General features: G+C 47.1%; 1 pseudogene; it reads left to right on the top strand.

Moving 5' to 3' along the window:
- Positions 1 to 20,155: 20,155 nt before the first annotated feature.
- Positions 20,156 to 20,662, top strand: LOC102864507 (annotated as a pseudogene).
- The last annotated feature ends 5,044 nt before the right edge of the window (positions 20,663 to 25,706 follow it).

Genomic DNA, 25,706 nt, shown 5'->3' with positions numbered 1-25,706 from the left:
ATAGAGTTGAAACTGACCCATAGCTGACCCTCTGGGTTTTCAAAGGCAGTTAATTGCACAGAAGGACATTGCCCTTCCTGTGGAGCAGCTGGTGGCCTCGAACCCCGTGCTTCCAAGATTGCAGCACAGCTTCTTGCCGTTACCAAATTCGGAGCAGGAAGAAATAAAACAGGAAAACAATAGAAAGAGAAAATACCAGAATTCTAAATTGATTCTTTTTTTTTAAATTTTTTAAATGTTTTTTTTTAAAATTTTTATTTTATTATTTTTGTGTGAGTGTACCATCAAATCAGATCTGACTGGTACAGGAGGAGATTGTCCCTCCTTCACTGGCAGAGCATCTGGTGGATTCGAACTGTGTGCCTCTGGGATTGTAGTTGCAGCTCCTTACCACTAGGCCACCAGAGCTCCCCTAAATTGATTCTTTGAAAGATACACAATCTTCCAGATAATTAAACAAAAGAAAGAGAAATCATATAAATGTTGTGTACCGTAGGGTTGGAACCCATTCATAGCCGACCCTCTGGTGGCTTTTTGGAAGCAGTTAATCACAGGGAACAAGATTGCCTATGAATAAGACATTAAATAAAGATCCTCACGAACAAAAGCAATCAAAAGGAAAAAAAAGAATAACACAATATAATGAGAAACTGTGCACTGTCTTCCAGTAAATACGAAAACAGAAGAAATAGGCCAATTTCTAGAAGCACACAATTTACTAGATGAACACACACCCTTAAGAAAGTGGATTGAGAGGCGCTCTGGTGGCCTAGTGGCAAGAAGCCGCACTGCAATCCCAGAGGTACATGGTTTGAATCCACCAGATGCTCTGCTGGAGAAGGAGGGACAATCTCCTCCTGTACCAGTCAGATCCGATTTGACGGTACACACACAAAAATAATAAAATTTTTTTTAAAAAAGAAAGTGGATTGACACGTGACCGTAACAATGGGCTCGGGTATCTCAGCGACGATGAGGATGGTGCCCAACAGAGCAAGGCTCAGATCTGTTGTTTGTTGAGTTGTTATGACTCACTGGCACAAAGTGCATGTACGAAACATGATGAATGAGAATGATGATATGCAAACCAAGACAAAACCAGCAGATAACCTTGGTTCAAGCTCACAGCAACCCTCCGTTGAGTTTCCAGGCTCTAAGAGTTAATGGGAGGAGCTCGCCTCACCTTGAACTGCCAGAGATGCACAACGTTTGGTTAGAAGCTCCTCACGCTGTGGACTTTACCACTAGAGCTGTTCTTCACCTAAAGATAGACTCTCGGCTGTGACCAAAAATGTACAAAGAACAAAAGATAAACTAGATTAAACGGAACCTTCTAAAACTTAATTCTTAAGTTGTTGTTGATTGCCTTCGAGTAGAGCACAACTCATAGCGACCCCATGAACCAAAAGCCTGAAGCCTTGCTACAACCATCAACACTTATCAAAGTTCATAGAGTTTCTGGAGGCATGTGGGTGCCACTCCTGCTTCCAAAAATAGATAAAAAATTGAATTCCTAAGTGTATAAAAATATTTAAATTCCTTAGTGTGTCCCAGAAAATAAAGAGAGTTTATAGATTAGGGAAAACTGTTTGGCAACAGTGTCTCTGACAAGGGCCAAGTCTCTAAATGTTATAGAAAATGTCAACACCTAAATAACAAAAATGACAAGTTTAAAATGGGCCGAGGGCTTTCTCCAGGGCCCCAGCTTGGGGTGCCTTCCTCTGCCTTGGCTATCGATACTTTGCCTTCTCGTCCCCATCAGGCCGTGGTGGCGAAGGACCAGAGGGTCAGGGCCAGGCTGGACTGACCCTCAAATCTTGCTGAACTTCCAGGCAGCTCTGATGGGCCACGAATCAGGCAACAAGTTGAGCAGAGTGCAAAGGTGTAGGGTGTTCCCCACACCCCCGACCCCTCATTCTGGGGTGGCATTGAACCTCAGGGGGGTGCAGGGCTAGTGGCTCAAGGTGGCCAGAAGCCCCCTCAGCTAGAGTATGAGTTGGGGGCTAGGGTTGCCAATCAACTCCTAGGGTGCTTCATTGGAGCCCCACACTTCCTTGGTACCAAGAAGTGAAGATGGACAAAGAGAAGATGCTTCAGAACTCTGGAATCTCAGAACATCAAAACCCAACAGGAAGACTTCTGAGCTCCTCAAACAAAAGAAGATCCCAAAGCTCGTGTGGGGCTCACCCTGGGGATTCTCTTTGGAAAGACGCTCAGCCAAAGACCATCTGCTGTCTTGAGGCTCCACAGCTGTTTTAAAGCACGCGGCTTCCTACAACACCTGCTGCAGAGGCCACAGAGGAATGAAAACTCAAGAAGAGATGCAGAATGGAGACCATCCTGCAGAAGCTGAGAGACAGGCCCAGGGCGGGTGAGAACCAGGAAGTGGCAGCCTGAGAGCCTCAATGCTCCCACCACCCCGAAGCCCGGGCTTGAGAGGGACATGGTCCGAGGGTGGTTCTGTAACCAGTGTCAGATATGCAAAGGATCAAGAGATGATTATTCCCAAGAGAAGGAATTCGAGGCTGCTGCGTCTCCTTTCCCAGGAAGCAGTGTGCTCTCCTCTGACACAAGGGCCCCATTTGAATACCCCACTCTCCTATTCTGTGTTCCATGATCCCTTTCTATAATAGACGAAGCCTTCCTTCATACAGCTCATCCCTCTGGGCTCTTCCATCCATTCAAACTGAGGTTCCTGCCCTTTGTAGGAGTGACAGGAGGAGAGAAGCTGAGAACAGAACCTGGGCCTCCTGTCAGAATTTCGTAGATCAAGTTCTTCATTCCCTAGCTTTATTCACACTGTTGAGTTTGAATCAACTCCCAGCTGACCCTCCCTTGGCTGCAAATTGCCACGGTGGAGATGGCCCATCTTCCCCCCACAGAACTGCTGGTGGAATTGAACCCTCCACCACCTTTGGGCTAGCAGCACAGCTCCTTCCATACGATGCCTCCAGATCTCACCTTCTTTACTAAAGGAGGATAGAAATAGGGACACAAAGGGATGGGGCAGGGGGTTGGGGTAACTGGATGGAGGAAAGATCAAATTCAGTGATGCTCCTGACTTTAATCCCCACATCTCTCATCACTTTGTTCTTCCCTAAAGAAGCTTGGGATGGGGTCAACATTGTTGTTAAATGCCGTCGAGTTGTAGGTGATGCATAGTGACCTTATAAACGAAAAGTCCTTGACATTTATGTGACTTTCATCCTTTCTCCAGGTTCATAGGGTTTCCAGAGGCAAGGTATTTTGGAAGTGGATGCCACTCCTGCTTCCAAGCTTGTTTTAACCAGGGAGCTCCACCAAACAATGTCCACCATGGGTAACCATTCTCTCATTTGACTCATCAGTGTCACAGTGCTTGGCTTCACAGCAGCCACAAGTTACCTCTGTACAGTAAGTGGACACACCAGGGTCAACTTTAGGGGGAATAAATGTGCAAGAACAAACATTTCATCAAAGAAGACATTCAGATGGCAAATAAATGCATAAAGACATAAACTACGATAGTTCTAGAAAGGCTTCGTTCAGGCCTTTTGTTCATTAGGGTTGCTCTGAGCTGTGTTCGACTCAACAGCAATCAACAACAACAACTTGATAATCATCCATTCAAACTCAGAATTCACTGCTGTTGAATGAGAAATGACTCCTAACTGTCCTTCCTCCAGTGGGCTTTCAGAGGCTACAAATTGCATAGGAGGAGATTGCCTACCTGTCCCTACTGGAGTGGGGATGGTGGATTCGAACCACTAGAAAGGCATCACCATTTGGTTAGCAGGACACTTTCCTACAGACTACACCATGAGGGATGTCAATCGAAACAAAAGTGAGACTTCATCTCACCCCAGCAATGATACAGCAAAGTTGTATAAGACAGAAAACAACAAATGCTGACGAGTGTGGAGAGGGAAAGGTGAAGGGTCAGAGAAAGAGAGGAAGACCCCTGGACAAGGCGGATTGACACAGTGACGGTAACACTGGGCTCGGGCATGTTGGAAGTCACGGGGATGTGGCAGGATTGGGCACGATTTCCATCTGTTTGTTGCTCATGGGGTAACTCTGTACATGCTGAAATGTACACAAGTAATTGACTTAGTGGCAGCTAACAAAAACAAGAACAATTATACTCTCGTGTATATGAGAGCGGACAGGGCTAGAAGTTATGTACCTTTCTTAACCAAATAGCCAGATAGTAATTCTTTGGCCCTGGGGCCTCAGTTCCAAAGTCTCAGGCCATATCAAGGTCAATTGAGGTAAATAACATAGTCCGCAAAGATGATGATCTTTGATGACCCTATTTTGGTGAGTCATGACTGGAAGGAGTCTTAAAATATTTAGTTGATGGGATAATTGTAAGGGAAGGAGGGAGGAACCACAATATAATAGAAATGAACTAAATAGAATGTAAATGAAGGACTGCATGGAACCCAAAGTACATGCTCGAAACACAACGTATGTAAATGATAAAAAAATATTAATTTTTAAAAAAGCTTTATATGTAGTGCCCCTCTCTGGAGCAAAGAAGAGGGAATAAAATGAAAAATGTATAGAAGCAATTAGCCCGTGGCACTAACTGGACTTTGTGACCCTCAATCTCTACAACCTTGAGACCAGAAAAACTAGATGGTGCCCAGCTATTACTGCTGACAGCTCTGACGGGATCACGCCAGAAGGTCCTGGATAAAGTGAGAGGTAAAGATGGAACAAAACTAAGCATCACACCAATACTCAAATTTACTAGACAGAGGCTGATGGGACTCCTGAAATTATGGCTCTATGTTACCTTCTGAATGCAGAGCTAAACTCATCCCTTGACACAACTTTCAGTCAAGTGATAGACAGATGTATGTTAAGCAAGAATGCCAGGGAGATACTCAGGTCTTAGAATAATCAGTCAGACAAAATAGAAAAGCAGTATTTGTGCAACGATGAAGCACAGCAAGCAGGGAGGGGTAGAGGAGAAGGCTGAATGGAAACAAGAACCATAGAGAGGGAATGGGAAGAGTGCTGTTACAGTGTGGAGATTGGAATCCATGCCATAACACAGCATGTGTATGAATGGTTGAATAGAATACCAATCTGTTCTGTAAACTGTCACTCAAATCACAGTGAAAAATAGGAAAAGAAATCTTGCTCATTCCACTCATGGAACTGCCTCTCGTGGCAGTCAAACTTGCTCTTGAGTGACTGACTGCTCCTGTGAGAGTCAGCCCTCCCAGAGCCCGTGGGATCATCACTGATTTCTCAGAAACAGACAACTGGTCTTCATTCCTTGTGCTTCTGGATGAACTTGAGCTTCTAACTTTTCCATTAACACCTGAGGTCAGGGGCACGGGAAAGGCATTGCTGCCCTTCCAGGACTCTGCACACTGTGTGGCCCCTCACCTCTCACTCAAACCCACTCGATCCCTGGTTTCCACAAAGTGCCTCAGTGACTTTGTCATCTGAACTCTAACGGAGAACAAATCAGGCTTTCTGTGTGCCTTGTACTTGGAACCCAGCCAGAGGCCACTACTCTTCAAGTTCAAGGTTGAAGGTCTTGTTCCCTCATGGTTGGCCCCTGGAAACAGCCATCTACATGGTCAGACCTGCTTGCCGTGTGTGTGTGTGTGTGTGTGTCTTGGAGAGGCAGCCAGGACACTGGAATAGGCGCATCTTGGGGGCCACTCCGACAGGGCCACATGGAGGCTGCTCACTGGCCTCTGTCTTGAGCCGCACCATGAGGTCTCCTGGACAAAGGAGCAAAGGCCTGAAGCCCTCAGCCTGCCTCTCTCCTCTCCACCCCTTTCCTCCTTTGTACTGTGACAACCGAGGGGCAGAGGTGGAGGCGAAATCTGTGAACTTTTTCTTCAGCCAAGATCATGGATTGGAAGGAAATATTTGAATCCCACTTCCGCCTTTGGATTTGGAGTGAGATATCCTTAGTCTCCATGAGATATCATTGAGCCTTTGTTTCCCCACCTGAAAAATGGGCACATAAATGACCCTGAGCTTGACCAACATGTGCTGAGATCACATAGAGCTGGCCCTGGAATCCAGGCTGCCTGGCTCTGGGGCCTGCCCACTGCCCTTCATGCTTCTCTGTGGGGAGGGCTGGTCTGGAACAGGAGTCTGAATGTGCAGGTTGCTCTGCCCACTATTACAATTACCAGTGAGGGTGGAGAATGCCCCTCGCCAGGTCTCGGCACCCAGGAGGTGACAGAAGTGTGGCCTCATGTGACCCCAAGACAAGAGACATACACTTTAGACAGCACTGTTTTGTTTCTGAGGCAGTATTTGTGCCTGAGTAGTTCCAAACTCTGAATGTCTTCGGATAACGGCCCTTTAGCAAAATACACTTTGATTGGCACCTGTGAGCGGTGTTGATAGGAGGTGTGGCTGAAAGGACACACAGAGCTGGAACCTCTGCTTCTGTGGAGCTTATGTCCCCTGGGGGGAGACAGAGAGAAAGGAAAGGAATGCGTTGACACCACATTCACGGAGTGCTGAGTGCTGCTGTTGTTGTTAGGTGCTGGTTAAGACAATGTGGATTCATAGGGACCCGTGAACAGCAGATGGAAACCTCCCCGGTTCTGCCCCAGCCTCACTATCTCCTCTGTGTTCATGCCATCGTTCTAGTCACTGTGTCAGTCCATCTTGTTGGAATCTTTCCCTCTTTCTCTGACCCTCCACCTTTGCCAGCATGATGTCTTTTCCAAGGACTGGGCCCTCCTGACAACATGCCCATAGTGTGGGAGACAGAATTCACCATCCTTTGCTCTGAAGAGCACCCTGGTAGCTGAGTTCTCAGGAGGGAATGGGACAGGATAGAGGATCCAGGAGGGATCTTAGCGGAAAAACCCACCCTAGTGCGTCGTCCAGGAGAGGCCTGTCTGAGAAGGGTGAGAATGGTACTGGGAAGAGGGACACATATGGAGGGGGAGGGAGGAAATAGCTGAGAAGTCTGAAGAGTTCGTCTTTGTGTGGAAAGTTTCATCCCCAGCAGAGAGAATTGTCAGGACAAAGGCTCTGAGGTGGAGTGGGTGACAGAAGCCAATGAAGCTGCCATTTTGCACAGGAGTTGAATTGGACCTGTGAGAGATATACTATGTACTCCTCTCATCTCTCACTCTCTCTCTCCCCTCATCCCATTTTCTTCCTCCTCCTCCTCCTCCTCCTCCTTCTTCTTCTTCTTTTGTCTCTCTCTCCCCTTCTCCCTCCCTCTCTCCCTCCCTCCTTTCCTCATGCACACGTACACACTCTCACACACTCAAGTACAACCTTTAAGGAACTTATTTCTGGCAGATGAAACAGCACGTGCAAATGTCCTGAGGCAGGAGTGGGCCTGGCATGTAGTCAGGAGCTGAGAGTGAGCTGGCGAAGGTGGGGGATAACAGAAGTCACGCCCAACCTGTAGTCCAGAGCCGAGAATTGGGCCAGCCTACAATTTTTCTTCTCTCAGGTTCTGTTTTGTCAGAATGACTTTGAATGGAGGGAAAGAGGTCAGTTCCATCCCAGGGTCACTTGCTTTTTGCACAGGCCCTGAGACCGGGACGTTGGGCTGCCTCACTCTGGACAGCTCATGGCCACTTCACTACGAGGTGAGGCTAGGAAGGGGATAGTGGATAAAGGCCTGGAAGCTGGAGCCATGGGCCGCATCAGGATTCTTGGGGACAGGGCATAGGGCCCAGGGAGTGGCCAGGGGTCAGATCCCAAGGCTCATTCTGCGAAGGATAAAAGCTGGCCATAGATTAACTTTGCACTTAAATTTTAATTGTTTGAAGTTGAAATAAATTTTCTTTAAAATATCTGGCTTCAGAGTTGCTTAAACAATGGGACATGTTGGCCTAGCTGGACCACCAGTGGGAACTGAGTGACAGACAAATATCCTCACCAGGGCTGTCATCTCCTGTTGTCCACAGTCCTCACTGGTCCCGACTGCCCACCCCCAGACCCCTCTCACTCTCGGGCCCCTAGCCTGGACCCCACAGCCATCTCTGATTTCTGCCAGAATGATGGGAGCCACACTGGAGGTCTGAGATAGGGGATGGGCTTTTGGGGTGGAGCAAGGACTCGGAGAGGACAAAGTGTTCCAGGAGTCCAGGATGTGTGGTCACTTTATTCCCAGGTGCCACTAAGGCCTGGCCCCTGGGCAGTGGGCGTGAGACAGAAGGATGATCTGTGCAGACCGGTCTACGAGGCATGATGACATTGGCTTTGTCTCCTTTTCCCAGACAGCGCCTTGCCTCTCCTTCCGCCCTCCGCCCCGTCACCCCATCATCCCGCAAGGAGCCTCTTCACGTCTGGATCCGACTCTCCGGAGGATTGTCATCAGCGGTAATTGAAGGCTTCCCGCCCCGCCCGGGGCACCCCCTGCTCTGAGGCCTTGTTCGTGGACGTGTGGGTGGCAGGTCACAAGGGCACCACTCTCTGCTCTTTCCCCACGCCTACCAGCACCCCACTTCCCTTGCTTGGCCTGGTTTCCGTGACTCAGCACCCCATGTTGATGATGTCTGGGAAAGGAGGCTGCTTCAAGTGTATGACAAACCCTTTGGGATCAGGATGTGATTTTCCACGAGCGTGTGGAAGAGGACACTGGGGTGAGTGGCATGGTCCCTGCAGCTCCTGACATTGGAACTCCGTTGCCTTTTGTCTATTCTTCTCTGTCTCTTGTTCTCAGTCGTCACTGAGCCAATCCCAGCTCCCGGGGACCCATGTGTTCAGAGCAGAACCGCTCCTTATAATTTTCAAGGTTCTGACCTTTTGAAAGCAGATCTCGAGACCTGCCTTCTGAGGAGTTTCTCAGTGGATTGGAACCACCGACCTTTGAGCCAGTAGCTGAAGGTCACTTAGCCGTTTGTACCATCCCGGGACTCCTGAGTGACCAGACATTGAGTTGTTAGATGCTACTGAGGGGACTCCAACTCATAGGGGTCCTATGAACCAAGGTCAGAAACTTGCCCAACCCTGCACCAGCCTCACAATGTCCATCATGTTCAAGGTCATTGTTGCAGTCACCATCGACTTCTCTCGTTGGGGATCTTTTTCTCTTTCATTGACTCTCAACCTTTCCAGGCACGGGAGGTTTTTCCAAGGGCTGATGCCTTGTGGCGAAGTGCCCAGAATGTGTGAGACAAAGTCGCCCTGCTTCTTGCCTCTAAGGAGCACCCCAGTCACATGACTAAGACAGAAAAGCCTTAGTGACATGCTCTCATAAAGATTTCTGTCTAGGAAATCCGATGGATCATGTGCAGTCACTGTAAGTGACAATGGACTCAAAGGCATTTAAAAAGAAATAGGCAACCACAAAGCAATAGCATTTTTTTCTCAGATTTTAACATACTTTTTAAATTTTTTAGATAAAATTTTTCTTTTATACTGATTTACTTACAAAGAGGATTAGGATTTTACATTGAAGGGTTCAATATATCTAGAACCTTCTAGAGAAGCCTTGGCAGATCAATGGTTGAATTCCCCCTTTTCAATTCCCAGCTAGTACAATTCATGTGTGGCTACGATTCAACTGTTAGTGGAGGGCTAGGATGCTGAGTGGGTTTCAGGGGAACTTCCAAAAGTAGACTAGCAAGAAAGGCCCGGCAATCTCCTAAAAATCAGCCAGCAAGAAACCCTATGGATTCAGTAGATCGTAGAGATGGTTCAGGAGAGGCAGTGTTATGTTCTATTGTGCCTGGGGTCTCCCTGGTCTGAGGGTCCATGTGACAGTAGCTCACAACAGCAGAACTCTTGAGGTTTGGAGATCTGGGCACCTTGCACAGTTGCAGCCACTTTGCTGGACTTTCACATAACTCTGAGAGGTTTTGTATTGTCATCAACCCATTTTCCGGTTGAGGAAACTGAGGCTCCAGCAATTAAGTGACTTGTTAGCAGTTGAGTGCTCATTCTAAGATCCTGAAGCAATGATGCTTTGAGGAAATCAAGAATATGGACTGACAGAACCTTGCCCTAGACTCCCCACGGAGAGGCCCCTGACCTCCTGCAGTGACACTCACCCGCACCCTGTCCCATCGTTGTACCTTGACTGTTCCAGCCTTTCAGCTCGTGTGGCTTCTGCTTCGTCTTAGCCATATCCACTCAAAGCCCTTTCTGTCAGGAGCCCTTAAGGGCCTGCCACCCTTAAGTTTCCAGAGAATTCTACCTGGGAGTTCAAAAGAGCCCTTGCCCTTCTGGTCCCACCCTGACCAAGGTGAGATGCAGCAAGACTGGTTCCCATGGTGCACCAGCGTGATGTTCGCCAGGAAGGATTGTGAGACTTCATCTCACGTAGCTTGGCCATATTATTACGAGGGGCCAGTCCTTGGAAAAAAAGCGTCATGCTTGGAAAAACAAAGGATCCACAAAGGAGAGGTTGTATTCTTTGATCTTCTACAACAAGTGCTTCAAGTCCTCCTCACTTTCAGCAAGCAAGGCTGTGTCACACATAACGCAGATGATTGATGTGTCTTCCTTCAGTCTTGATGCCACTTTCTTCTTCGTAGCGTTCCACTTCTCAAATAATTTGCTCAGCATACAGTTTAAGTAAGTATGGAGAGAGGATACAACCCTTAAGCCCTCCTCTCTTCATTTTAAGTCATATTTTGTTCTCTTGCTTTGTTCACACAACAGCCTCTTGGTATAGGTCTAGGTTTCTCATGGGCACAATTAAATGTTCTGGGATTCCCGTTCTTCTCAATGTCAACTATAGTTTGTTATGATCCACACAGTCAAATGCCTTTGCATAGTCAGTAAAACACAGATAGACATTCTTCTGATATTCTCTGCTTTCAGCCAAGATCCCACTGACATCAGAGTGATGCCTTTAGACACAGCTTCTTTTAAATCCAGCTTGAACTTCTGGCAGTTCCCTGTTGATATACTGTCCCAGCCGTTTCTGGAAGATCTTCAGCAATATTTTGCTAGCAGCATGTGATAGTAATGATATTGTTTGCTAATTTCCACATTCTGTTCTATCACCTTTCTTGGGAATGGGAACACAGATGGATATAGATTTCTCGCAGCCAGTCAGTTAGACAGCAGTCCTCCAAATTTCCTGGCATAGACTGGTGAGCACATCCAGGGCAACATCTGTTAGTTGAAACATGCCAATTAATATCCCATTGAATTCCTGGAGCCTTATTCTTTTGCCAATGCCTTCAGTGCAGCTTGAGCTTCTCCCTTCATCACCACTGGTTCTTGTTCTTATGGTATAAGAAGGAAAGGATGGTGCCCATCAACAAACGAATGGATAGAGAAGCTCTGGTATATTCACACAATGGAATACTACGCTACATTGAAAAACAAGGAACTCATGCAATATTATTCAAAATGGGTGAGCCTGGAGGACATTATGCTGAGTGAAATATCTCAGTCGCAAAAGGACAAATATTGCATGGTGCCACTGTTGTAAAATGGGATTGATATCAGGGTGGGGGTAAGACTGAGAAAAAACTGGATAAATTGTGTATACTGCACTGAAACAGATGAGGGAGAGAATAATTTAAAAGCGATGTATGATAGGGTATTACGGTTATCACAAGAGTCCACAATTAAGGTTGCATAGTGGAATGTATGTGGGGCAGTGGGAGGGGTGCAGGGGGATTGTGTCCCAGGGAGGGAGGGTTTCTTTTCCTTTACTTTTGAAAGAGAGGAGTCAACTGGGTTGGGGGGAGGGCTGGGCAGGGAGAGAAGTGTAGCAATGAATGAATGGAAATCCAAAATCTCTGTAAATGCTCATTAAAATTATTTTTTAAGAAAAGAAGGAAAGAATGACCCTCAATATCTGGATTATTGACACAGTGATGGTGACAATGGGCTTGTGGATTGTGATTGTGATGCAGGAGGGGCCAAGTTTTCATTCTGCTGTACTATGAACTGGCCCTGACTCAACGGCACCTAACAGTATCGGCTCCCTTTCTTTCTTTCATGGCAAAAGCATACATATTTCACGTGCACAGTTTAATGACTCCAGTTACAGGAACCACATCCCACCACCACTAACAGCGACCTGCGTGGATGTTGTCAGGGTTACTTCTTTCGTTCTCATCCACACAGCCAGGAGTTCCTGGCTGGGAGCAGAGCAGGAGAGGCTGTGCCCACACACTAGGGTGGCTCTGGTGTCTGCTCTTCAATTGTTTATGATGGAAAATTCCAAGCACACACAGGCTCAGACGAAGGAGTTGTAATTCCCACATCCCTCCGTCTCAGCTTCAGCAGCCGCAGCTCTTACGTTCGTTTTGGTCATTTTAACTATGCTTAAGTGCACAGTTCAGTAGCATTAATTGCACGTCTTCATCTAGCCTTCATGAAGCCCAGGTGACGCAGTGGTTATGTTCTAAACTGCTCAGCAAAAAGTCGGTGGTTTGAGCCCGCCAGCTGGAGAAAGATGGGGTGTTCTGCACCCATTAAGATTTATGGTCCTGGGAACCCCGAGGGGCGAGTCTAGTCTCTTCTGCAGGGTTGCTATGAGCGCTTCACTGTTTGGGTTTTGGTGCATGAGAAAAGGATGGACAGTCTCTCCCATCATGCTCGTCACAGCCTCTGAAAGTCCACTGGAGGGTCAGCTCCGAGTCAGTTCTGAGAGGACGATAATGAAGGTTGAATCTGGCAGGTAGGGAGTTGCACTGCTCACCCAAAGGCAGCGCCTCTCTGGTGGTTCGAATCCACCAGCGGCTCTGAGGAAGAAAGATAGAGGAAGAAAGATAGGCAGTTTCCTGCCTTTACAATTTACAGCCTCGGAAACCCAGTAGAGGTTCAACAGGCTCAACAGTGGTGAGTGAGTGAGTGAGTGAGTGAGTGAGTGAGTGAGTGAGTGAGAGCTGAACCAGACAGTAGTTTGTTCTGCTGTTCAAAGCGTAAGTGATTCAATGACATCTCATAACAACAAGGTTGGAAGGTCAATAGTCCAAATGCACCAGCAGTTCTGCAGGAGAAAACACCCAGCTTTCTGCTCTGATAAAAGATTTGTTGTTGTTGTTGTTGTTGTGTGCCCTTGAACTGGAACCAGCCCACAGCTGACGCTCCAACATGTTTTCATAGGCAGTTAATCGCACCGGAGAAGGACGCCCATCTTTCTCCTGTGGAGCAGCTGATGGATTCGAACTACATACCTTCATGACTGCAGCACAACTTCCAGCCACCAGGCCACCATGATAAAGATTTACAGCCTACAAACCCTGGGAGCGATTCTCCCATGTCACATGCAGTTGATATGAGCCAGATTCAAAACCTCACCCATCAACAAATGAATGGATAGAAAAACTGTGGTATAGTCACACAATGGAATATTATGCAGCGTTGAAAAAACAATGAACTCATAAAACAGTACACAACGTGTGTGACCTTCAAGGACATTATGTTGAGTGAAGTATCTCTGTCACAAAAGGATGAATGCTGCATAACACTGCTGTTACAAGATAGGACAGACTTGAGGATATTGAACAGAAAATGGAAAAGAATTGATAGACAATGCATTAGATCAGATGAGGAGAAGAAGTGTCTGAAAGGAATATATGATTAGGAATTACATGTTATGACAACAATATGGAATAAGGAGGGCTGGGGGAGGGGAAGGAAAGGAAAAAAACATGCAAAGATAAAATATATTTTGTGTTCAAAAAACAAAAACCCCACAAACCTCAGTCATGTTCAGTGTTGTGACCTCTGAACTTTGCCCTCACTCTCTCCTCCCTCCCTATTGGCCTCCTGCTGCTTTGAAAGCTCTTGCCCCTTTGACCCTGAGCAGTGGTCCCTTCTGCCTTTGTTCCTTCAGGGGGCCATCCCCCCTCAGCATCATCTCCCCTGGCCCCTGCCACACCAGATGTCCCATCTACCTCCAGCCTCAATTGTGAGAAACAGAGAAAACTCCTTTGCTCTTCACCGTTTTGAGAGGACAGCGAGATCCCTTCATTGGACGCTGGAGATAATGCTTACTTGTGTGATTTTAGGTAGTCACTTTTCCTGCAAGCAGCCTACCATCTCCTGGAAGACCTCCACTCACAGCGGCTTGGCCTTCAGGCCCAGAATGGGACAGTCCAAGGCTCTGAGCTATTACAATGTGGACACAGAACTCCCTGTCCACCTGGCTGTGGGTCCCCGATGGTCCTGTCACCTAGGGTAGGGCCCAAGCCCAGTCACTAGAGGGACCACCTGGAGTCCCACACTTCTCCTCCACTCATTGTCCTTGAGATGAAGTTTCCCAACAGCTCACCTCTCCTGCATGCCCCTCCTACCTTGTGCCTGACCTGTCCTGGCTGTGTGAACCTGAGCATGTGACTCTGTTTTTCAGAGCCCCCTCCCCACCTCTGTGCAGGGGACTCTGGCTCTCTCCCAAGGCAGGGGGGCCTCGACATCCACATCCTAGAGGAGGACCTGTATTGATGGCCTTACTTCCAGCACGTATTCTGGCTTCGGGCCACTGATTCCACATAGCAAAGGTGGCTGTCAGGTTGGGATGATGTCTGAGGGACCGCTTTCGGTGAAGAATTGTAGACACTTGTGAGGTTTTCTCTTTCATCACACTGCATTGGAGGCTCTCCTTTTATTTCTGGGTCTATTTCTCTTCTGGGTCTCTGGTTCCATTTTGCAAAGTCTGATTAGGCAAAGTTTACCTTTTTCTGCTCAAAGCATGCCTTTTTTGTTTCTTAAGAAGAGCAGGCAATTGAATTCTCACCTCTGTGCACTTGGTTTGCTTCAATGGCATTTCCTGGGCATCCAGGTGAGCCAGGTTCAATGCTGGGGACGGAGAGAGGTCAGGCTCAGTCACTGCCCTCGAAGGAGCCACAGCCCCAAGGAATCAGGAGTAACTGGACTGTCATCATACAAAGTGGTCTGCCTATGATGGGTAAACCCAGCCCGCCAGGTTAGTGGGGGACAACCCTAGTTCCGAAGCCCAAGATGAATCGTAGAACAGGAGTGGGGGTGTGTGCACATTGAATTCTGAATGCGTGTTCACTGCAGTTCTGTCCACACAGCCTGAAGGAACGAGCAAGCAAACAAGGTCTGTCCATACAATAGAGCCCTGTTCAACCACAAAAAGGGATGAGTCCCAGTTCATGCTACAACATGGTGAACCTCCAAAAAACATGCTGAGCCAAGAGGCCAGACACAAAACACTGGGTACTGTCTAATTCCAGGTTAGATGACTCCATAAAGGTTAGAAATGTCCAGGTTAGATGACTCCATAAAGACAGGATGCAGACTACCAGGTGCCAGGGGATTGGAGGGGCAGGATTGTAATGGCCGCTTAAAGAGGATGGAGCTTCTTTTTGGGGTGATACCAAAGTCCTGGAATTAGACAGTGGTGATGATCACTCAATTCTGTGGATGCACTTGGTGCCACTGAATCACACGCTTTAAAATGGTTGCAGTCATAAGCGGAAGGTGTGTTTCACCATCATTAAACAGAGAGAGGGTGGGAGTCGGGGGGTCAAAGAAGTCAAGAAGGGTGTTCCAGGCAAAAAGGGACAACACAGGCACAGGACAAAGGTTTGAAAGTGCGTTAACATGCTCTCCCCTACCTCCAGGTGTCCCAGGGGTGTATTTGTCCAACTCACCTTCCAGTGGACTCCCTCCTGGGTGCTCAAGTTTGCCTTAAGATTGGGCTGCTTCTATCATGAAGTTTGTGCTACAAAGTCTTCTTTCCTGCTTTCAAAGATTTCCAGCTCCATCCATCCATCCATCCATCCATCCATCCATCCATCCACCCATCCATCTATCCATTTATCCATCCATCCATCCATCCATCCATCCACCCACCCATCCATCTATCCATTTATCCATCCATTACTTACATATCTTACTTATCTGACCATCCATTAATCATACAGTTACCCATCTATATATTCAGTCTACCCATCATATACCTATCCATCCTTCCACTCATCTATTCCTCCATTCATCCTTCCATTACTCATCCATCCATTCATCCATCCATCCATTAACCATCCATTTATCCTTCATTCATCAGTCCATTCCTCTCCTTCCCTCCATTCATACATCTATCTATCCCACCATCCAGCTGGGTGGTGATGATGTACCAGGCCCTGCTGACAGCGCTTCCCCTGGGAAGGCTAGGATAAGTGATGAGCAGACCTGGGGTGAGGTTGGTCTCATGCCATGCTAGGGCCCTTCCCCAAACAGGCACAGACTTGAGATCCCTGGAGTTCCACTCCCTCTTGGCTGCCCAGTCTTGTTAGGAGGGAGGTGGCCCTCGGCTCTCAGCTTGGGAAACTATCCTTGGCATTTGGCTACTGAGAGAATCACCTTCCTAGACAGAGGGTGAGGACATCAACCAGACCACAGATGGAGGCTCTGCTGCCTCTCATTACCTTTCCAGAGATGTAAACACTTGGCCACATCTACTCACTGCTAATGAGGCAATCAGCTTCTCCTCCCCACCCTGGAGAAACCCAGATGTTCACCTTGTCCATAGCCCATGACCAGAGCTCATTCTCAGCCAGCCCAAGAGCCTCATGGCTTCTTCAGCCATGTACCTTAAAGCAACTCTCCACTGGCAATGCTTAGGATCCCTCTGTGTGCCTGAAAGTGGGGAGTCCATGGCCTGAGTTTCCTTCTGCACACATAGCAGTATGAAAACATCTGAATCCACATTTTAAAGTAGAGTGTTTTGCAATAATATGGAGTAATATCCATGGAGTAATGTGGAGATTCTCTTTCTTCTGGAATACAAGAGGCTCCATCAATGCTTCTACCTCCTGTCTGTCCATTAGTGTCCCTTGAGGCTGAGTGGCCACTCACTTAAGTGGATGTGAATCACCAGGATCCTACTTGCTGTTGTCATGTGCTGTTGAGTTGCCTGCAACTCATAGCGACTCTATACACAACAGCCCTAAACCCTGCTCTATCCTGTGTCAATCTCACTGTCTCCAACACATCTACCCCCATTACTCCAATCGCTGAATCAATTAATCTCATCCAGGGTCTTCCTCTCCTGTGCTGTCCCTCCATTCTCCCAAGCATGACATCCTTCTCCAAGGACTGGTCCTGCCTTGTAACATGTCCAAAGTAATTCAGAGAAGCTTCAGAATCCTTGTCTCCAAGGAGTAGCCTGGTTTTACCCTCTCTAGGATGAATCCATTTGTTCCCTTGGCAGTCCATGGTATAGTCAATACTCCTCTCCAGCACCACAGCTCAAAGGCATCAAATATCTTTCTATCATCCCTAGTAACTGTCCATCTCTCTGATACATAGCAAGTAATTGAGAAGCCGAAGGGCCTGAATCAGGCACACCTTAGTCTCCAGACTGACATCTTTGCTCTTCAGCACTCTGGAGAGGTCCCTGACAGCAGACTTTCCCCAATGCAATTCACCTTTTAATTTCCTGACTGCTGGTACCAAGAGTGTTGATTGTGGAGCTAAACAAACAAAAGCTGTTAACAATCTCAATCTCTTCACCATCCATCCTGATGCTCTCAGTCAGTCCAGTGATGAGAATCTTTGTTTCCTTGATATTGAGCTTCAATCCATATTGAAGACTGCAGTCCTTGACGCTCTGCAGCAAGCGTTTCAGGTCCTCCTCAGTTTCAGCAAGCACGTTATGGGAAAAATATATGGAAGAGTTGGACAGAGCTTGGTAGAAGTCAAGGGGGTGGTAGGTGCACATATTTAAAAAAAAAAAAGAGGGAGAGAAGGAAGAATGACGTAGAAGCAATTAGTTCAAAAGACTAGTGTGCCATGTGAACTTCAACTTCTGTGACTCTGAGAGTCGATGAACTAGATGGTGCCCGGCCAGCATTGCTGACCACTTGTATAAACAGTGCACCAAAAATGGGTGCAGCAGTGTCTGGCCTCCACAAGGGTCAAGAGTCCCAGTCAACAACATCAACTTCACCAAACAAGTTCTTATGAGGTCAGACATGCTCCCAAGTTCCTGTACCTTCTTATATCAATTTTAACACTATCTCCCCCATTGTTCTCAATATTCTATTAGAGTTGCTTATTCTTTGCAGTAGCCACACAGAACTCAGACAACACTCATGCTTATGGGATTTATTAGAAAAGGAACAGACTATGCAGAGTGGGGTTTGGAAATACTCAGAAAGTGATTCTTCAGTCAAAACAACCTCTTCTCTAGCATGTTTGCAGGCAGGCCTTCTTCCCACCTCCAGTCCAGAGGGTTTATGTCATCCTTACAATTCTTACAAACAATAAATTAAAAAAAAAATGTCCAGTTGGAAGGCAGCTATGCTCACCACTATATGACCAATGGGGCACATAACGACTGTCCAGTGGGAACTGACTCATAGCTGACCCTCCATTGGGTTGCTGAGGCTGTAAATCACACAGGAGGAGAGTGCCCATCTTTATTCCTCGGAGTCACTAGCGGATTCACACCACCAGAGAGGTGCACGAGGCATCTGAGCTAAAGGCACAACTCTCTGTAAAGCTGGACCACTTAATAAAGACCATTTAGCTTTGGACATTTGACCTCTTTGGAATAATTATGTTGTAACAGGCACTTTAGAGTCAGATGGGAAGCTGTGTGTTTGCAAAAACTTGTGTTAGGAAAACCAATCTTCAGATCAATGTTAATCAGACAAGGCCTAAACTCTTGGGACATTCATAACCAGAAAAAATATTCAACTGTACAGGCCATCAAAAACCTCAATCTCATTGCAAGCAAGTTGGAACTGACTCATTGCTGACTCTCCAGTGGGTTTTCAGGGGGCTGTAAATCACAAGGGAGAAAATTGCCCATCCTTCTCCTATTGCTGTCATTGGATTTCCCAGAGAGGCCCTTCTAGGGCTGCAGCATGACTCCCTACCCACTAGACCACCAGAGCATATACTATTGTTGTTGTTGTTGTGTGTTGTTGATGGAATTGACTCATTGCTAAGCCACCATAGGACCCTAATTTTGTTTTAAAACACTCCCATGTAGTCATAACCTCTTTCTTATTCTGGGGGTTAGTTAACTGGAGAGTTTTGCTCTGAAAAATCCCCTGAGCTGTTCTGTGTATTTTCTGCACCTATGCTAAATTGTTGTTGTTTTTATGTGCCATCAAGTCACCTGCAACTCATAGTGACCCTGTGTACAAGAGCTCTGAACTCAGCCCTGTCCTGAGTCAGTCTCACTGACTCAAACACGTCTAATCCGATTGCACCAGTTACCATGTCAGTTCATCTCATCTGGAGTCTTTCTCTCCTGAGCTGTTCCTTTATCCTTCCAAGCATGACATCCTTCTCTGGTCCCTCCTGGCCATGTGCCCAAAGAATGTGAGATGGAGCTTCAAAATCCATGCCTCCAAGGAGCAACTTGGTTTCACGCTCTCCAAGACAGATCTGCTTGTTCTCTTAGTAGTCCATGGTATGTTCAATATTTTTCTCCAGCACCACAGCTCAAAAGCATCAGTTCTTCTGTCATCCTTAGTCATCACCCAGCTCTCTGATATGATACATGGCAAGTAATTGCACAGAACATAGCCCAGATCAGGCACACCCTTAGTCCCTAGACTGATATCATTACTCTTTAGGACTTTAGAGAGGTCTCTAACTGCAGACTTCCCCAGTGCAATTTGTCTTTTGATGTCCTGATTGCTGGTGCCAAGAATGTTGATTGTGGAGCCAAGCAGACTGTAATTGTAAACAACCTCAATCTCTTCTCCATCAATCATGGTGCTTCCAACTGGCCCCAGTGGTGAGAATCTTGGTCATCTTGATGTTGAGCTTCTTGTCCACAAGAATACCTGCACGTGCCAACAACAAAGACTGGTGGCTGACATGCTCCAATCGAGATTTTCCCGTGGTGGTGGCCCAGTGGCAAGAAGCTGTGCTGCAATCCCAAAGGCACGCAGTTTGAGGCCACCAGTTGCTCCACAGGAAAAGGATGGGCAATCTTCTCCCTGTGATTAACTGCCTCTGAAAATCTATGGAGCATAACAAAAACAATAACGACAAGTGGGTTTATGGATTAATTTCATTTTCTCTCCCATTTGTTCTGCATTTTCTCTGGTGTTTTAATGTTATCAGCCGTAAAGACGTGCTTATCTTAAAAGAAGAGCTGGAAATGGTGCCTCATTTGATCGCCATAAAGACGTGTTTATCTTAAAAGAAGAACTGGAAATGGTGCCTCATTTGATCGATCCTTTTGTCTCCCCAAAGTTGTTGTAACAGGAGATGGGAAGCTGAAGTGGAATTTGACTTGTTCTTAGAGTCCATTAAAAACATGTATTTTTGGTCCCCACCCCCTTCCCCTCTCTGTCTTCTCTGCACTAGGAGCAGCTTTCCTGCCACAGTCCCTCACCCCTGACAGTGTAGGCCTGAACCAGGTTTGTGTCCGTCTCTTCCCTGGTCAGGAGGCCTCTCAGTTGCTGAGCCGTCTGTTGCCTGCAGTGGAGCTGAAACAACCAGAGACACCGACAGATGAGAACGTCAGCTGCCTGACAGCCCCACGTCCCTTGATTTCATTTATCCCTAGTCACAGCTTCCAAACCAGCACCATCTCGGGGATGGTGACACAGCAGCCAAGTTTACTGGGGCTGGAGCTGCCACTGTTGGAGTGGCCGGCTCTGGAGCGGGATGGGGACTGTGTGCGAGCCTCATCATTGGTTACGCCAGGAATCCTTCTCTGAAGCACCGGCCCTTCACCTCTGCTATTCTGGGCTTTGCCCTCTCAGAGGCCATGGGGCTCTTTGGCCTGATGGTGGCCTTTCCAAGCCTCTTCGCCACGTGAAGGAGCCACCTCCACCTCTCAGAGTTTGTTGGTTTTCTCCCCCCATGTCTCATCTACCCTATGTGTCCCTTTCCCTGTATCTCCCCAGGCAGCCTGGGGAAAGTAATTGGCTCAGGGTTTGACTGAGGAAAGATAAATACTGTTAATAAGATTTTTTTAAAAATATGTATTTTTAACCCTATGATCCATGTCCTTTCAAATGTGCTGCTAATGATTCACCTCCTATCAGGAGACACTTTCGTGCATGAGTGGTGTCACTTGCTTGGTTACCTCTCCTGGGCCCCTTCTTTCCTCTGGACACGGTAATAATAGAACTGACCTCGCGGGTTGCTGGGAGGATTAATTGGGATAATGCACAGGCAGCCCTGTGCACAGAGCCCTGGCACAGGGGATGGGCCACCACGAATACTCTTCTAATTAGATCATGCCCAGATTACATAGCAGGCATCTTAGTGTCCTAGTTTACGGACTCAGCTATCAGGGAAAGTCTGACTAGCAGCCCCTCACTCTGTTCCACACAGCCATCCCTGGGGAAGAGCCGGGGCTCGTGGGCATTTCTTTCTCCTAGAATGTTTCCCATTTCACACACACACACACACACACACACACACACACACACACACACCCGTTGATAGCTGTTGGCAAGCTTATGTTATACTGCTGTATAATATTTCCCTCTGTGTACGTAAGGAAATATGTTGTTGCAGCAGTTCAGCTAATTAACAGGAATACTTAGAAAAGCGGGGGCAAGAATGGTATTGGGGTGACGAAGGGGAGAATGATAGAGGAGGGAGGACTGTTGCCCTCCTGGGCGGGCTCATTCCTTTGGTGGTACAGCTTCCTCCCCCTGGACAAGGTCTCATCCCAGGTTACGCCTTTCAAAGCTGGACTTTGGCCTGGTCTCTGTTACTACCCGGTTCTCCGTTAACCCAACAGTCCGAGGATTTTGGAATTTGGAATCTGTGCTGTGTTTGGATCCAAGTCTCCTCTGGTAACATCTGTCCCCATCACACACGTTCTGCTGCCCAGCAGCAATCTTACAATGAAACTTGCCCTCTGAACACATAATTTATGTACAAGGTTATGGCTTCACAATATCCTTTTTAAGAGCTAAAGACTGAAAACAAGAAACCCCCATTATAAGGAGCTGATTCAATATACCAGTACAGTCAGTCTAGTTGGGGTAAATCTGGCACACGGTGGACAGTGGAATGCTCAAATCACCAACCTGGTTGCCGTCAAGTCTATCTTGACTCAAGGTAGCCTTCTCACTTGCTGTTGCAGAGGACAGCTTCACCCTGACGTTTTCTTGGTTTGTCATCTTTATGGAAGTAAATCTACAAATCTTCCTTCTGTGTTACCACAGACTGGGCTTGAACCATCAACGTTAGGTTACTGTTGTTGTTGTTGTTAAATGCCATCAAGTTGTAGATGACTCATAGCGACCCTATGAACGACCTGAACACTTGTATAACTTTCTTTGTTTCTCCAAGTTCATAGAGTTTCCAGAGGCAAGCTATTTCAGAAGTGGATGCCACTCCTGCTTCCAAGCTTGTTTTAACTGGGGAGCTCCACCAAACACTGTCCACCATGGGTGACCAATATCACATTTGGCACATCAGGGTCACCATGTTCAGCATCACAAGTTACCTCTGTACAGCAAATGGACAGACCAGTGTTATACCACTTAGAAGAAAGTTTGACCAAAAACAATTAAAAGCAGGCCTGAGTGCCGCAGATTAAAATCACCCACCTTTGGCTTGGTAGCATCACTTTCTGTCCATTAGGTCAACTGAGCTCTCTCTATGTTGTTGTTGTTAAACGCCTAGATGAGCACAAAATTTTTTGTACTGTGTGGAAGACTGTTGTTGTTGTTAAGTACCAATGAGTTGGAAACAACCAATAGGATACTTTCCAGCAGATTTCTAGAGGCTGTAAATCACACAAGAAGAGACTGTCCACCTAACTGCTGCGAAGCAGCTGGTGGATTCAAACTTACTGCCTTTGTGTTAGCAGCGCAACTCTAGCCACTAGGCCACCAAAGCCCCCTTATGTAATCTCTGCACCAAAGCTCTTTATGGAATCGCTGTTGTTGTGTATCAAGTCGGAATGACACACGGCTGACCCCTCCAGTGGGTTTTCAGAGACAGTGAATTGAAATGGGAGGATATTCTCCATTCATCTCCCGTGGAGGACCTGGAGGATCTGAACCACATCCCTTCGGGATCCTAACACAGCTTCCTACCACTGTTGTTCTTGCTGAGCACTGGTGAGTTGGAACCAACCCACAGCTGACCCTCCAGTAGGTCTTCAGACACGGCTACTCATAGGGGAGGGATCACCCAACCTTCTCCCACACCTCACCACTACTTTTTGTTGTGGTTGTTATGTGTCATCGAGTCTCCTGCAACTCTTAGTGACCCTGTGTACAGCAGCTCTGAAGCCTGCCCAGTCCTGAGCCAGTCTCACTGACTCGAACACACTTACCTCCATTGCCCCAGTCACCATATCAATAGCTATTAAATTAGTACAGAGCCACCTCTAAGTTTTATGAGATGAGAAACTCACTCACTTTCATTGCCATCAAGTCAGAACCGACTCATAGCTGACCCGCCAGACAGTTTTCAGAGGTTGTAAATAAGGGAAGAGATTGTCCAACTTTCTCCTATGGAGTTGCTGGTGGATTTGAACCACCAGAGAGATGTGACATTTGGGTTAGCAGGGCAACTCCCCATTGCCTTTGACTGTTCCTTTAGATAAGAAAAGTACAGTACAAAGCAATATGTGTTCTGTATGATTAAAGGGTAGGTAAGCTAAAGTTATATATATTTGTATTCCCTTACATTTTCATAAAGATATATGTGGCTACTCACTGAATATTATTTGTTGCAGGTGGAGGTTGCGTGAGGATGTGATGTGAGTAGGGGAAGAAGGCTGTTCTTTGCCTTTAAATTTTGTGAATTTATGACTTTTCAAAAGTTAACCTTTTAAAAGTAGCATTTAGAAATATAAAGCACGTTTTTTAAAAACAATAAAATGAGGCATATTTTTTAAAGTAGCAATTTGTTTGAATATTACCTCCACTTCTCATGGCTCTGTAACCTTGGGCAAGTTATGCAACCTCTCTGTTGTCACTTCCTTCATCTGGGCAAAACCAGGCTGTGTTGGAAACAGAATGGTATAGAAAGTCACCTCATTTCTGTTTAAACCTCCATCCTGCCCAGCTGGTAGTACAAATAAGCCCAATCCATCCTGCACAGTTGGTGCTGTGGCCTGCTTGACCCGGGAGGACCCAGCAGTGCCAGGGGACACAAGAGGGCCTGAGAGACTGAGGCTGGGGGCTCCCTATTGCTCTATTGGGGGTCCCCCACAGTCAAGACTTTCCTCATTCCCTCTTGAGGTCTCTCAGCTGTCCACTCAGTGTCCCCTCCCTCCCACTCTCCCCCCTTCTCAGTGTAACTTTTACCCTATTCCTTCCAGCCTGTTCCTGATCCAGATATGGTGACCTCAATTCCCTGAGGTCCTAGGACAGAGGTTAGCAAACTTCTTCTCTAAAGGATCGCCATTGACCTACTGCTATTGAGTCAATTCCAACACCAAATGACCCAATAGAACAGAATAGAAGTTCCCTATAGGGTTTCCGAGTCTAATCCTCACAGAAGCAGCCTGCCACATTTTCCTCCTGTGGAGCAAGTGGTGAGATCAAGAAGCTGAGTGCTTTACCCAAGACACCACGAGGGATCTTTCTATACAGAGTCAGTTAATAAATATCAAGCTTTGTGAGTCACAAGGTCTCTGTTGTCATGGGAAATCAGCCCTAGACAACATGAATATAAATAAGTGTACCAATAAAGTTTTATTTACAAAAACCAGACTGTGGGCCAGATTTGGCCCCTCAGCCTCTGGAAGACTGCTAGTCTTTGGAAGCCAGAGCCACATAGGCTAGAAAGAGTTTCTGCGACTCACCCCATTGCTCGTCTCCTTGGAGGCAGCAGCCGGAGCAGCTCTCTGCTTGGATGGACAGGAGGAGAGGGCATAAATGATTGGAGGACCAGGAGGAAAATGAGATCTTCATTCTCAGACACCAGGGCATGTGTGGATACCTTTGCAATTCAAATATCACTCCCTAATTTACCTTGAGAGGGAAGATACATTTTCCTACAATGATTTGCCTAAAACAGTCTCACTTGATCCTGTAGGGTGGGCATGGGGTTTATCCCATTCTAGAAGATTCTTTCATGAGCATCCCGAGTTTTCCTAGATCCTCAGCTCTCCAATGGAGTGGATGCGGGGGTGGGGTAGACTAAGATAACAAGCAGGGCCATCTTTACAAGGTGGTCCGTAACTACTCACTTTCTCCAGTTATTAATCTCACTGAGCCAATGGTGGTGGCTGGTCCTAAGTTCGCCCTGTGGTTCGTCCCAGGTGATTACAATGCCCTTGGCTGCCTGGCCTGGTAAAATGCTTACATGCCTTCTATGGGGACCAGAGCAGCGAGACAACCAGGCTATTGCAATATTTGGTCATGAGACCAACTGGGAAGGGAGTTGAGACATCCCACTGGGAACACGGAGGCCCAGTGTGTTGGAGGTCATGCTCTAAGCCCTTTGTCTTCTCCTCACGGGGCTGTGGGATGTTTTTCCTGTTGGTTAAGGTCTGCCTGGTGCTGCGCTGAGTCTAAGGCCAGAGCAGTGAAGAGGCCTGGAGAGGCTCTGCCCTCCTCAGCACTTCTTGGAGACGCCCCACCACTTGCATTTGAGTTGGATTCGTGGCGTGGTGCTCTCCTTTGGAGCTGCACTCACTGAGTTTTCAGATGTAGATTACCAGGCTTTTGGGTGTACTTGAACCTTCAACCTTTCAGTAAACAACAAGAGCTTTGACCCACTGGACCATCCAAGGACACCTCACACGTCATTGTGTGGATTACAACTCAAGAGCAAGGCCAGGAGATAAAGGAGAGGCCATTTCCTACAGTGTGGGCGGCTGTGAGAAACCGGCAAGGCCGCATCTCCTCCTGAGGTGAAGGCCTCCGACCCTGGACAGC

This window comes from Elephantulus edwardii, unplaced genomic scaffold, assembly GCF_000299155.1.
Source record: "Elephantulus edwardii isolate Elephantulus edwardi_28Jun2011 unplaced genomic scaffold, EleEdw1.0 scaffold00145, whole genome shotgun sequence".
Taxonomy (NCBI): Eukaryota; Metazoa; Chordata; class Mammalia; order Macroscelidea; family Macroscelididae; genus Elephantulus; species Elephantulus edwardii.
The sequence above is the reverse complement of the archived record's forward strand: the minus strand, read 5'-3'. Positions and strand labels throughout refer to the sequence as shown.